This window comes from Lissotriton vulgaris, chromosome 12, assembly GCF_964263255.1.
Source record: "Lissotriton vulgaris chromosome 12, aLisVul1.2, whole genome shotgun sequence".
NCBI lineage: Eukaryota > Metazoa > Chordata > Amphibia > Caudata > Salamandridae > Lissotriton > Lissotriton vulgaris.
The window spans coordinates 641,315,910-641,329,555 of record NC_141700.1 but is presented as its reverse complement, the minus strand read 5'-3'; the positions used below and the strand labels follow the sequence as shown (position 1 = coordinate 641,329,555).

General features: G+C 43.9%; 1 protein-coding gene across 2 annotated transcripts in view; it reads right to left on the bottom strand.

Moving 5' to 3' along the window:
* The window catches only part of CBFA2T3 (CBFA2/RUNX1 partner transcriptional co-repressor 3), a 353,436-nt gene that overhangs the window by 280,645 nt on the left and 59,145 nt on the right, over positions 1–13,646 (bottom strand). Inside the window, exon 1 of one of the 2 annotated variants that reach the window (XM_086945804.1) lies at positions 12,665–12,709. The exons of the other annotated variant lie outside the window; for it this stretch is intronic. The gene's annotated coding sequence lies outside the window, so the exon portion shown is untranslated. Of the gene's footprint in view, positions 1–12,664; positions 12,710–13,646 lie in introns of those variants that run through there. 2 annotated transcript variants of the gene reach the window in all.

Sequence of the window (13,646 nt, the reverse complement as noted above, 5' to 3'; positions counted from 1 at the left end):
CCAAGATTTCAAGATTAGGGATTGCTTAGAAATGAAAATAATACAGAGAAAGAGGAGCATGGTCCAGATACTGCTGAGATCACCTGTCTGCTATGACTAGCCGCAGACATCTTCCCTTGGAAACACCACAGACGGTATGCACCTGTTACAACGCATTTTTTACAACGCGATACTGATACAACGCATCTATTACAACGCAGATACTGTTACAACTCATGTTTTTACAACGCATTTTTTTACAACGCAGGTACCTTTACAACGCATACCATTACAACGTAAGTATTGGTAAGTATACAATTATATTTTAAATGTTATATGTTTGGGGTAAAGGGGTATTTTTAGGGTTCAGGGTCAGTTTTGGGTTTTTGGGTAAAGGGGTATTTTTAGGGTTCAGGGTCAGTTTTTAGTTTTTGGGTAAAGGGGTATTTTTAGGGTTCAGGGTCAGTTTTCAGTTTTTGGGTAAAGGGGTATTTTTAGGGTTCAGGGTCAGTTTTTAGTTTTTGGGTAAAGGGGTATTTTTAGGGTTCAGGGTCAGTTTTCAGTTTTTGGGTAAAGGGGTATTTTTAGGGTTCATGGTCAGTTTTTAGTTTTTGGGTAAAGGGGTATTTTTAGGGTTCAGGGTCAGTTTTCAGTTTTTGGGTAAAGGGGTATTTTTAGGGTTCAGGGTCAGTTTTTAGTTTTTGGGTAAAGGGGTATTTTTAGGGTTCAGGGTCAGTTTTCAGTTTTTGGGTAAAGGGGTATTTTTAGGGTTCAGGGTCAGTTTTTAGTTTTTGGGTAAAGGGGTATTTTTAGGGTTCAGGGTCAGTTTTTAGTTTTTGGGTAAAGGGGTATTTTTAGGGTTCAGGGTCAGTTTTCAGTTTTTGGATAAAGGGGTATTTTTAGGGTTCAGGGTCAGTTTTTAGTTTTTGGGTAAAGGGGTATTTTTAGGGTTCAGGGTCAGTTTTCAGTTTTTGGGTAAAGGGGTATTTTTAGGGTTCAGGGTCAGTTTTTAGTTTTTGGGTAAAGGGGTATTTTTAGGGTTCAGGGTCAGTTTTTAGTTTTTGGGGGTACAGGGGTACAGGGTAAAAATAAATTAAAATTAATTTTAAATTAAATTAATTAATTGAAATTAAATTAAATTAAATTACATTAAATTATTTTTGGGGTTGAGGGTCAGTTTTGAGTTTTTGGGGTACAGGGGTACAGGGTAAAAATAAAGTAAAATTAATTTTAATTTATTAAAATATTTAATTAAATTAATTAATTGGAATTACATTAAATTAAATTACTTTAATTTATTTTTGGGGTTGAGGGTCAGTTTTGAGTTTTTGGGGTACAGGGGTACAGGGTAAAAATAAAGTAAAATTAATTTTAAATTAAATTATTTAATTTAAATTAAATTAAATTACATTAAATTATATTTTAGAAAATTAATTTACGATTATAATATTAATATATACTTACCAATACTTACGTTGTAATGGTATGCGTTGTAAAGGTACCTGCGTTGTAAACAAATGCGTTGTAAATAGATGAGTTGTAACAGTATCCGCGTTGTAAAAGATGCGTTGTAACGGTATGCGTTGTTACAGTCCGCGTTGTAACATCATATATCCACCACAGACTCATGTGTCTAACGGTATCCCCAAGGACGATGAGCTGGATCACACGCACAATGGAACAACAGGGGACTTAATGAAATTTAAGGTCTCAGAGCACCTCCTCAGGGAGAAGAAGACAGATGGCTCCATGAAGGATAAAAAGAACATAATGATAACAAATGTGCCCAGACCTGCTAACCATGGACCTTGGACGGCCCTCAGAAATAAACCCATGGTTGGTTTGGGACCAGGACTGTAAAATAGTCGAGATGGAGAATGCATAATAAAATGGGCTCAAGAAACTGATTATATATTACTTTTTTTCTGTAAAACGCATTTCACAATGAAATCTTACCAATATTCAATGGTTTAAAGAAACTACAAACTTGAAGGGTGGTTAATGAAGGGTTTCAGTGGCTTTGTGGCTGTAGAAAGAGTTTGGTATGATGTATGTTGGGATGGAAATGTCCCTTGTTTAGCTCTGGAGGGTGGGCACTGTAGGATTTTGATGTTGGCCTCAGTAAACGTGACAATCACACCTGGCTTGAGGACTCAGTGAGAATCTGAGGGCAAGGGGAGCATCCTTCCTCTTAAGAGTGAATATTGTGCTCTAACCAGGCTAAGAGGAACTGGCAGTGGCAGCAGAAGCAGCATTTCAATAGAGTAGAGTGGTCAAGCCCTTTTTGCCTTTCTCCTTCAAGGGAGAGATACCTACTGGCCTCTCCTGTTATTCTAATGCACCCCAACTGATTCCTGGGAAAGAGGGCATGCTTACTGTGCATGTATGAGACAGGGTGAGCATGGAATGTGTGTTGTGCTTCACTGCAAAGAGACAGGAATCCGTTTTGAAACTGCTGTGTGTGGTGGATGGCCAGGGCCGGACTGGGAACCACAACAGGCCCCGGCAAAGTGCTCGGCCGGTCCCCACTCCCCACTCGGGGGGGTTGGAGGGACCGCCGAGCACTTTGCCGGGCCGGTTTCTGGCCGATTTCGGTATGCTGCAAAAACGGTCCTGTAACAAAAACGGCCCCCAGGGGCCCAAAACTGCCCCCCACCCGTGCGGCGCACCGGGGGATTGCCCGGTGCCCGCTATGGCCAGTCCGGCCCTGTGGATGGCTCTCGGAATGGGGAATGGAGAATGGAGGCGAGTCTGTAGAGGCTATTTGTTGCCTTCACGAAATTTTAATAATGCCAGAGTAATGTGCATGATTTCAGGAATTTCGCATGATGCTTGTTATGCCAAATTTCTAAAACTACACCATTTTGCCACTTCGCCTAATTGCACAAAATTTGTGGCAAGAATTTACTGCGAATGCACGGGAACAACAGAACACGTGCGGCTGATGTTTACGATGCTTTTGTTGAAATGAGTCCTTGCTCCAAATATTGACGCAAAGCGCACTTCATGCTAAAATATAGTACAGGTTTACGGATTTGTGTAATTATGCATATTTTTGCATAATGTTCCAAAAACAAATGATGAGAATTTCACACACCCATGGTTATTTCCAGATTGAAGTGTAGCCCATGGAACATTCCATGCTCCCCTTTGATGGCAGTCAGCCCCTAGGATCTGTGAGTGAGGCAACCTCTCTTTGAAGTGCACATGCAAACCCTGCACTGCCATTTTCCCCCAAAGTCACTGTCACTACAGACAGATTTGAGTAGTGGCTCTGAGAATGCCTCTCCCTATTTTGTGCCTTTGATTCACATCACCCACTCTTCCAGCTGATTCTGAAGATTAAAAGAGTATGGGTGGGACTAGGTGTATAAACCTTATCATAATTCAGAACAGAGGGAGGCTCTGTTTCTTATGAGCTGTCTCATTACCGTAAGGCTCAAGTGGTAAAGGGGTACTTGGTACTCAGCTTTTGATCCAGTGGGATGGTGACCAAGATCACTAGACGTAAAAGGCCCCTATTGACACAGTCAAAATCCATTTATCCCCCGGTGCTTCAGGATCTCCCTGACCACCTTACTGAGCCAGCTCCTACATTCAGCCTTTTACTCAGCAAGAGACAGAAAGGCAGAAACAGGATAAAGTAGGAGGAAAACAAATAAAGGAACACAAAGGAGAGAAAGAGGGGATAAACTAGAGCCGGCAGTAGGAAGAGTAGGGTGGTTGACGAAAGAGGCATGAGGTGGAATCGAGACAAGCCAGCCTTGGTATTCATCGAGCACAGCATTGATATTGATGTAAATGTAAATGTAAATGTAGGTGTATTTATAAAGCGCAACCTGTCACCCAGAGGGCATCCTGGCGCTTGCCTAGGGAACCCGTCCTGGTATTCCCCTGCGAGAGGCCCCGGCAGGGTGTCCACAGGGTGAAAGCCAGGCATCCCGCCGCGAGGGGCCGTCGTGGAGATTAAGCAAGCTATTGCCCAGAGTTGCAGAGTGAGACCCCGTGAGTCGAGTAGGCACCGGAGCGAGAATTGTCGAGGCCGTGGAATTTTGAGCCCGAGGCCCGCTGAGGCGGGGAATCGAACCCTGGTCCACGGTCCATCCCAGCTCCGGGTCTGCCGCCTCTAACCACTGAGCCACACTTCTCTTGATATGTTTATAAAGCGCTCAAATGCCCCATGGCATCTTTGGATGTGCAGGCAGTGGGCGCAGAAAAACAAAATTTGGTCCCAAAAGTTTTTTTATATGAATCAATCACTTGATACTCTGGATGAGAATGACACAGAGAGATGGATGAGAGATGGATGAGAGTGACAGGGAGAGCTGGATGAGAGGAGCAGTGAGGACGAGGGAGGTGCACGTGATGGAAACTGATGAGACTGAGGGAAAAAAGTCAATAAGTGGTCAGACAAACAGAAAGGTGGATGTAGGAGAATGAAAGAGAAAGGGAAGAGTAAAGAAACAGAGCCAAGTGTGGAGAGAAAATGATTATATATCCACACACACACACACACACACACACACACACACATATATATATATATCCACACACACACACACACACATATATACACACATTTTCAAAGCAAACAATCCTCAAGGAGCACCAAGCGGGTTTTCAGAGGATAATTTATTTCACCAACAGACATGTTTTGGCATTAGTGCCTTTCTCAATATTGGTATGTCAATTTCAGCCAATTACTTTTGTATCTTACATCACCCGCCCATTGAATGACATATCAGGGCTTATAGAGAGAGGACTGCTTCTTCGCCATTAGTTGGATCCGCCATTACAGCGTGTGATGTGCAGTTCTATTCAACACTCAGAAAATGTCTGCGCACTTGTTTTAATCTTCCTAGTAAGGGTACATCTCTCAGTGGAACACTTAACAGGATGGGTGCCTCCTCTCAGTATTACTCAGGAGGCACAGGTCCTGTTAAGTGTCGACAGATTCAAGTGGCAATTTTTGGATTTGTTTATGGAATACCGCCAGAACCGCCACACATGATACAGGAAACTGATACGGTAACAACACTATGCCGGGGAATTACTAAATGAATATGCGCTGTTCACAAAGACAGCATTTATGGGTATGTTCCATTAAATTAGGATGAATGTGTCTGGACAAGGGCAGTGTTTGTTAATTAAATAAAAAATAGAGTTGTAGGACTGCGTGTGATGAGTTACTGAAATGCCATGCAGCTTGCAGATCCACTGAGAGTTATACCTTTACTAGGAAGATTAAAGCGAGTTCAAAGGCATTTTCTGAGTGTTGAATAGAACTGCACACTACATGCTTTAACCCCTCCCATGCTCATGACGAGCTCAGCTCGTCATGAGGCACGGTTGCGCTGTGCTCATGACGAGCTGATCTCGTCATGACCGCCGTGGCGCTCACACGCAGGGATAATTCCCCTGCTGTGCTGAACGTTCCACAAAAACGGGTGTGGTCATGACGCGCTCAGCTCGTCATGAGCACAGCGCCACCGTGCTGCATGACGAGCCGAGCTCGTCATGAGCACCGGGGCGCTGTGCGTGCCTCCCCTCCCCCCAGCACAGCGGGGGAATTACCCCCGCGGCCAAGGGGTTAATGGTGGATTTAACTAATGGTGAAGAAAGAGTCCTCTCCTGATATCTCATCCAATGGGAGGGAGATGTAAGATACAAAAGTACATACAATTGACTGAAATTGCAACACCAATATTGGGAAAGGCACTAATGCAGAAATCCGTCTGTTGGTGAAATAAATTATCCTCTGAAAACCCACTGAGTGCATGGTCAGTGACATCACTGATGACATCTCAAATGACATAACTGATGGCATCTCAAATTACATCACTGATATCTCAAATGACATCGCTGATGACATCACTGATGGCATCATCCAATGATTGTGAGTGTTTTCTAAAAGTTATTGAGTGCTATCAATCAATCAATCAATCAATCAGTGAACTTGTAAAGCGCACTACTCACCCGTGAGGGTCTCAAGGCGCTGAGGGCAGGGGGTGCTGCTACTGCTCGAAGAGCCAGGTCTTGAGGAGTCTTCTGAAGGTGAGCAGGTCTTGGGTCTGTCGCAGGTGGGTAGGGAGGGTGTTCCAGGTCTTGGCGGCGAGGAAGGAGAAGGATCTGCGGCCGAAGGATGTTCGTTGGATGCGTGGGACGGCAGCGAGGGCGAGGCTGGCGGAGCGGAGCAGGCGGGCGGGGGTGTAGAAGTTGAGTCTGTTGTTCAGGTAGGCTGGTCCGGTGTTGTGGAGTGCTTTGTGTGCGTGGGTGAGTGCTAAACATATATACTAAGGTAAACGGCTGTGAGAGTGTCTGTATGGGTGAGTGAGTGGGTGTGTAAGTAATGTATAGAAGAGTGAGTGGGTATGTGAGAAACTGTATACATGAGTGATGGGGGTGTGAGTTTTTGTATGGGTGAGCGAGTGGGTGTGTCAGTGGGTGTATGAGTAATGATTGGCTGTGTGAGTATCTGTATGAGTGGGTGTGTAAGTGACTGTAATGGTTGGTGAATGAGAGGGTGAATTAGTGGCTGCATGGATGAGTGTACAGGTGTATCAGTAGCTGTAAATGGTGACTGAGAGGGTGCATAAGTGGTTGAATAGGTGACTAAGTAAGTACATAAGTGTCCATATGGATGAGTGACAGGATACATGAATGGAGGTATGGGTGCATGTATGGGTGTGAAAGTGGGAGTATGTAATGTAATGTAATGTAATGTATGTAATGTAATGTATAGGCATTTATATAGCGCACTACTTACCCGGAGGGTCCCAAGGCGCTTCGACCGCTGCGAAACCCTTCCTGGCTTCCCTGAGAGATGGTCCCTTAATGGGTATCTCCAGGGTGAGACCAGGCATCCCCGGCGGTCTGGTGGGGCCGTTAGTGAAGATGAGGCAAGCTAATGCCCAGAGTTGCCGAGTGTGATCGCTGATCAGAGTGGGCACCGAGGCGAGAGAATTATCGAGTCCGCTGACCCTGGTCCAGAAACCTGCCGCGCCGGGAATCGAACCCTGGTCCCGGGCCGTCCTCTGCTCTCGGGTCTGCCGCCTCTAACCAGTGAGCCACACTACTTCTATGGTGAGTGAGTGGTTGTGTGAGTGGCTGAATGGCTGTATGAGTGGCTGTATAGGTGAGTGAATGGTTGTATGAGTAGCTGTATGGGTGAGTTGTTGTGAGTGGCTGTTTCAGTGAATGAGGGGTTATGTGTGTGCCTGTATAGGTGAGTGAGTGGGTGTGTGAGTGGCTCTATGGTTGAGTGGGTTTTGTGAAGACTTGTATGGGTATGTGAGTGGTTGTGTGAGTGTGTGAGTGGGTGTATGAGAGGTTGTATAGGGGTGTGAAGAGATGTGTGAGTGATTGTGAGGATGATATCATTTGTGATGTCATTTGAGAAGTCATCAGTGATGTCATGAATGATGTCACTGGCCATGTAATTAGTGATGTAATATGTGAGGTCATAAGCAGTGCATTGCTGGGGCGTAAGTTATAGTTACCTCAGGTAACTATAACTGCTGAATTTCTGTAGTTTTGTACAAGTGAAATGTGAGCCGAACTATAACATCCCTGTAACGTTTGATTTTTTTCTGTGAATTTCTACGTTTAAAAAAATTGTATTTCCTAACTATATTGTCCCTGTAATCTTGTTTCCTTCCACATTCCTCTATACTCTCTCTCTACACTCACACACACATATATATGTGTATGTAAGTGTGGAGAGAGAGAGAGTATAGTGAAATGTGGGAGAAAACAAGTGAGGGTTAAATAAGAGACTTACAGGCTTGAAAGGCATATGAGAAAGAGAATGTAGGGGAACGAGGGAAAAGGTACAGTAGTGAGTGAGGGATAAATAAGAGACTTAGATGAGAAAGAAAGATTGTAGGAAAACAAGGGAAAAGGTACAGGAGAGACAGTGATGTTGCATGAGAGAAACATAAAGAGAGAGGGACAATGAAAGATGGTAAGACTAAGAGGTTCCAGCCCTGTCCGAGTCCCGCAAGAGAAAGAGAGAGCGAGAGAAGAGAGCAGAGAGAACAGGGAAGATGGTGAGCGAGAGACAGAAAGAGTATCTGTGGGAAGGAGAGAGATAGATAAAGAGGAAACATGTGAAAGGGAGGGCGATGCTAATGGATATAGGATGAGAGAGACAGCGAAACAGAGAGATCAGAAATACATGTGTGAGTCAGGGAAAGAGGGCTAAATAAGTGTGGGGCGAGGGAGAGGGTGGGGGTGGACAGGAAAAGGAGGGAGAGCGGACAGAGATACAATCTGAGAGAGGGGAGAGAAATAAAGTGCGAATGGGTAGCAGAGATGGGTGAATAAAGGAAAGGGCATATGAGAAAAAGAAATAGTGGGAGATAGAGAGTGGAGGAAGAGACAAAGAGTGTGTGGGAGTGAGGAGAATGAGAGACAACGAGAGAGGTATGCAGAGGGGGGGGGGGGGGGGGAGAGAGAGAGAGAGAGAGACGAGTAGATTCCATCCTCGCCTGAGTCTCACTGGCCCTGGCACAGAATGCCCAATTTGTCCTTTCCTTTCTGGGACAGGATATTTTTTTCCATGCAATTGTATTTTCTGTTTGTTTTGTTTCAGAATGCTGAAACACTGATATTGTCCCTGTTCCTCCTTATCTCGCCCTTGCTTCCCTTTGCGTGTTTCCCTCTTTCCGGTCTGAAATATGAAATATCATTTTTAACACTGCTCTGCCTGGAAGCACCATGACCGAGATGCACACGTGGAATATTGTTTTCAAATCTGCATCTCTATAAATAAATGCAAATCGTGGTTTAAGCGAGGCAGTGGGTCCTGCGGACCATAAAATAATATTAATAATAACATTACTAAGGTTAATAATTTTCTTGCCAGTACTAACTAATAATAAATGTTATAAAAAATATCATTACAGAAGATGCACTTTTCATGATAATAAATTTAACAATAAATCTTTGACATAAGCCAAATATTACGACTATTGTTTTGGTTATAGGGATTATAGCAATAACCAATTCTCAGTGTAATGTCATTATTTCTGATTACTTTTGTTTGCAATATTTAGAGTTATTAAAACCACAATATTATTAATTATATTTGTGTTTTTGTGATTATTAGTAGTGGCAGCTGTAGTCATAGCAGTAACACCATCAATGTCAGCGGTCATAGCAGTATTTTTTAGTTCTAAATATGAATGAACGACATCCCTGGTAGAATAAAGATGTAACTTAATAATTGTGCTGTTCATAAATGATCTTAATAACAGGACACCTTGGTTGTGGGGGACGCCGGCGCCCCGCCCCCTCCCCTCTCGCCCTGGCTTCTCTCAGCAGAAACGTGCTGCTGAGTGTGGCGAGCAGATAAAAGGCTCGGAGGAACCGCCGGAGCCGGGCAGGAGGCTCAGCTGGGCTTCGCCAGTTATCAGCCCGCGCAGCTGTGTCCTCGGAGGCGGCAGCTGCCAAACCGGAAGTTCCCTCACCGCTCCTGTGAGAGGGCGGGCGGGAGAGCGGCTTTTATTTTAGTCACAAACCCATTCATTATAAGGGGATTTCTGCGCGAGGGCTGGCACCGGACGTGCTGGTGTCTCGGTGCCAGAGCAGTACAGTCCATGCTGGATTATTTATTTAGCGGTTTTATAAATCTCTGCCCGTTGTTTTTTGGCTGTTTCGGAGAGCTAATATAGCCAATTTATTTCTACAGGCTAGTGTGGCGAACGCTATAGCTTGACCCGGTGTGTGCCCACTCTCCTGAGAAATTAAAGGTTTTTCAATACTTTTTTTCATTCATTCTGAACTTTATTTCGGTTTGTTTATGAACCATAAAAGTACAACAAAGAAAAAAAACACATTTTAGGCAATAAAATAATACACATGTTACATCCCAATTCATATACATAGTCCACAAGTTTCCGTATAGTGGCGGAGTCCCGTTAAGATATTTAAGACAATAAGTTATTTATTAACAGATTAAAAAGTTAAAATACAGTAGGAACCCAAAGTTTTTTCCTGGGGGAGTTATCTAACAACAAGCCAGGAAGCTTTGTTACTTCCGAAACATTCTCCGTCTTGTTAACCACATAGAAAACAGGAACTTGGCAATGGCTGTAACTATTAGTGCATTAGTATCGGATTTTAAAATTCTAAAAAACTCTAAATAATTCCTAACTCCCAGATTCAGACATAGCTGTATAATCCATTTCTTTCTACTGTTGCAGTAGGCAGGACAGAACAAAATTACATGCATTAAGGTCTCGTTAGGATTTTCACATCCTGGGCAGGGGCGAGCTGGACCCTCTTTCCATTTGTCTGTAAATGTAGTGTGGCGAACGCTATAGCTTGACCCGGTGTGTGCCCACTCTCCTGAGAAATTAAAGTTTTTTCAATACTGTGGACTGACACTAGTCAATGGCCGAGGCTTCGGCTAGCCTGGAACGCTCTTCAGTCCACATACACTACAGTTTGTACGTGTGTTCTCGCCACGCAATGCAATTAAGCACTGCCCACGTGGGCCTTTGTGGTTGTGAGTAAATAGGCGCCATCTTTTGCTTCACGTTGCATCTCAAGACCATTTGCACTAAACGTTGGCAAATTTGGGACCAAGGGACACTAGAAGGTTTAGCAAGTGCCCTTAGAGATGTAACAGCGGAGAGAGCTTTGCTAAAACAAATGTGGGCAAGGCATGCTGTGTGTTGTGGCCCACCTCTCTTTCCTGTTGCCCTTGCCTTATTTGGTTTTGCCTTGCATGTTTTCCTTAGCACTGGAAAAGCTATGTTCTGGGGAGTGGAGTGGATTGTCAGGATAACAACTACAAATTCTTCCAGTTACAGAGGTGCAGTCGGACCACATAGGTCATTAACAGCACCATCCTATAAACTATACAATGCTTAAAACACAATATGTCCCCCCCAGCTAAAGTGAGGTTGGAGCATAAGCTGCCAGGACAGCTTGCTTTGCTGCTGGCTTTGGTTGTTGCTCAGCGAGTGGTCTCACTTTCTTCGAACTAATGTAGATGTGCTTACAAACTGTTCCTCCACCAAGGAGCAGGGGGCAGGTATCAATCGTACTGCAGCTTAAGAAGATCAGACAGAGTCTCTGAAGAAGTGAAAGTTTGAAATAAGATGACACTAAATGCTTCTGATGGGCAACATTGAAGACTCATGCTTTCGAAATGTCAATTCTCGGATGAGGATTGTGTAGATGGCTATATATACAAGGAACTACCGCAGACGTAAGTTTCAGGCATCATATTCATTTGTGAGGATTCTTATAAATCAAGGAAGGGTTAAAAGAGACTTCAGCTCAATTAGTGAAAGGTTGGTCAACACGTGTGGTGGGCCAGGAGGAAGGCATTAGACTTCCATCTGGAATCTAGTGCCAGTCCAGCGTCACCAGATTAGAGAAGTCACTGAATATTTGACAGAGAAAGTCTTCAAGCATGAGGCAGTCTCAAATATTCCTGCTGTGTGGATTGGAGTCAGTGGAGCGACTTATCCTTCAGTGATATAGAAGCTAAGTGTTTCAATCAAAGGTGAGTGGAGTTGCATGATTTAGCACTTTTACTGGTGTTTCTGGAACAAAAACAACACTTTTGCTAAAGTAAGTCTTTTCTTGGCGTTCAATTCACCGAAGATGAAGAAACTTAGGAGGTTGTAGTTCAGACCAGGATATGGGGATGACTTATTCTCTTCAGGCATTCCATTGACAGCCCTGAAAGACCGTTGCATAGGAGTGTGTTAAGTATGATCCATCCATCCATCTATCCATCTACCTACCTTTCTATCTATCCCCTACCCATCTAAGTCTATCTATGCATGTATCTGTTTATTTCCCTAGCAGCAACTTCTGTTCTCCTTCAGGGTCTTTTCCCAGATCATTTGTCATAGAGGCTGTGAATTGCCAACATTGAAACATTAAAAAATCCCTGTGGAAATTCGAAGACTGGACCCTCATGAGATGAATACAATTGCACATGGCCTCCGAGAAGAAGCTTAAAATAGAGAGCACAGGTTTACTTTTCTTTAACCGCGCGTCATCTTCATAAGTTTCAGGGTTAGAGTATTTCAGTGGCGGCTCCTTAGCTATGGCAGATTAGCGTCGCCCCCATGACAGCCTTAAAACTTGTAAAATAAAATGATAATAAAACAGGTTTATTATTGTGTTTTTTTCATGTTCTATGGGCCGGCGAGTCTTGGGGACGGGGCCATTGCAACGGCAGTGACCAGACGGAGTTGTCGGCAATGCTATCAGTACGCATGTTGGTTTGGCCGGCAGTCTCAGGACAGCCAAACTGACATGCGCACTGAGCTGTCTCCAACCCAGCAGTGTTGCCGGGTTGGAGACAGCAAGGGAGCGCAAATTCACGAAGCTCAGGCCAATCCTGATACTGCTTTCAAGAATGAGAGCAGCATCAGGATTGGCCGCAAAAGGAACAAGCCTGTGGGCTGTAGTGAGGACATGGAGCAGAAGAATGTTGGGCAGCAGGTAAGTTCATTTTTCCATATTTTTTAAATCTTTTCTTTGTTGTCCAGTTCCCCCCACCTTCCCGACGTCTCCCTTACCCACGCTGCCACTCCACCCACAGACCAGCTGTTACTGGAGTAATACTACTCTGCCAATGGTTAAACATCTAAAAACCTTAATGTAATGCCAGTGGCAGCTGCAAATGGGATCCAGAGTGTTACTATAATTTTCATACCTGTAGGTTTTTCCCTGCACAATATTTGCCATGTAGCACCTGGAGGAATTTGTGCGAGAAACAAAGGGCCCATTCAGTGTTTCCACACCTCGGAACAAGGGAAAACACATGGCATTACTGTTATTCCTTTTTTTGAAGTGTGAAACTTAGAAATGAGAAGCAATTCCATACCTGCTAAATACTGCACCCCGTGATATCAGTATTTATGGGGTGCAATTTTAGCCCCTGGAATATCACAGGGTGCATAATGAACCCTCAATGTTGTCACTTAGATTCCACATGCACTGTCTAGGGCAGGGTTCTCCAAAGCTGGCCCTGGATGGAAATGTGTCATGGATCCGGCCCTCCAGGACCGACTTGGGAGAACCCTGGCCTAGGGCATACCAAACTAGGGGCATTCAAAGTGGTGTGGCACCAGAACAGCGTTGTCAGAATATAGTCTAACATAATATCACCTCTCTGGGGTTAATAATATAAAATCTCTACCCAATGGAACAATATTTAGTAAAATATATTTTGGACACAATACTTGTGGCAGACGATATTATTTTACACGATATTCTGACATACAACTATAGTTGTCAACAATAATCCCTCATTGACGAGAAATGGCACATTGAAGCCAAATTAGTTCCACACCGAAACTTTAGCAGAAAGCATTTCAGAGATAGAAACAGAATTTGTGATATGTTATGTTATGTTATATGCGGTTTTGTAGCGCGCTCAATTACTACAGGAGTATCCTGGCGCAAAGAATTTGTGCCCTATCATTTCTACAGGTGAGCCATTCCTGGGCTCCAACCAACAACTGTAATTCTTTTTCATTGCAGGGGTGTTACATAAAGCATCTCATCTCTTCCCCATGCCTCTGCTCTGTAATATTTACTCATAGTATAAGATTAAGACTAATAGCAGTGAAATCCTATTTCAGTGTGTTGTATTCCCTGCTTGTCTGTGGATAAAGATGCTCTCTACCATGTTG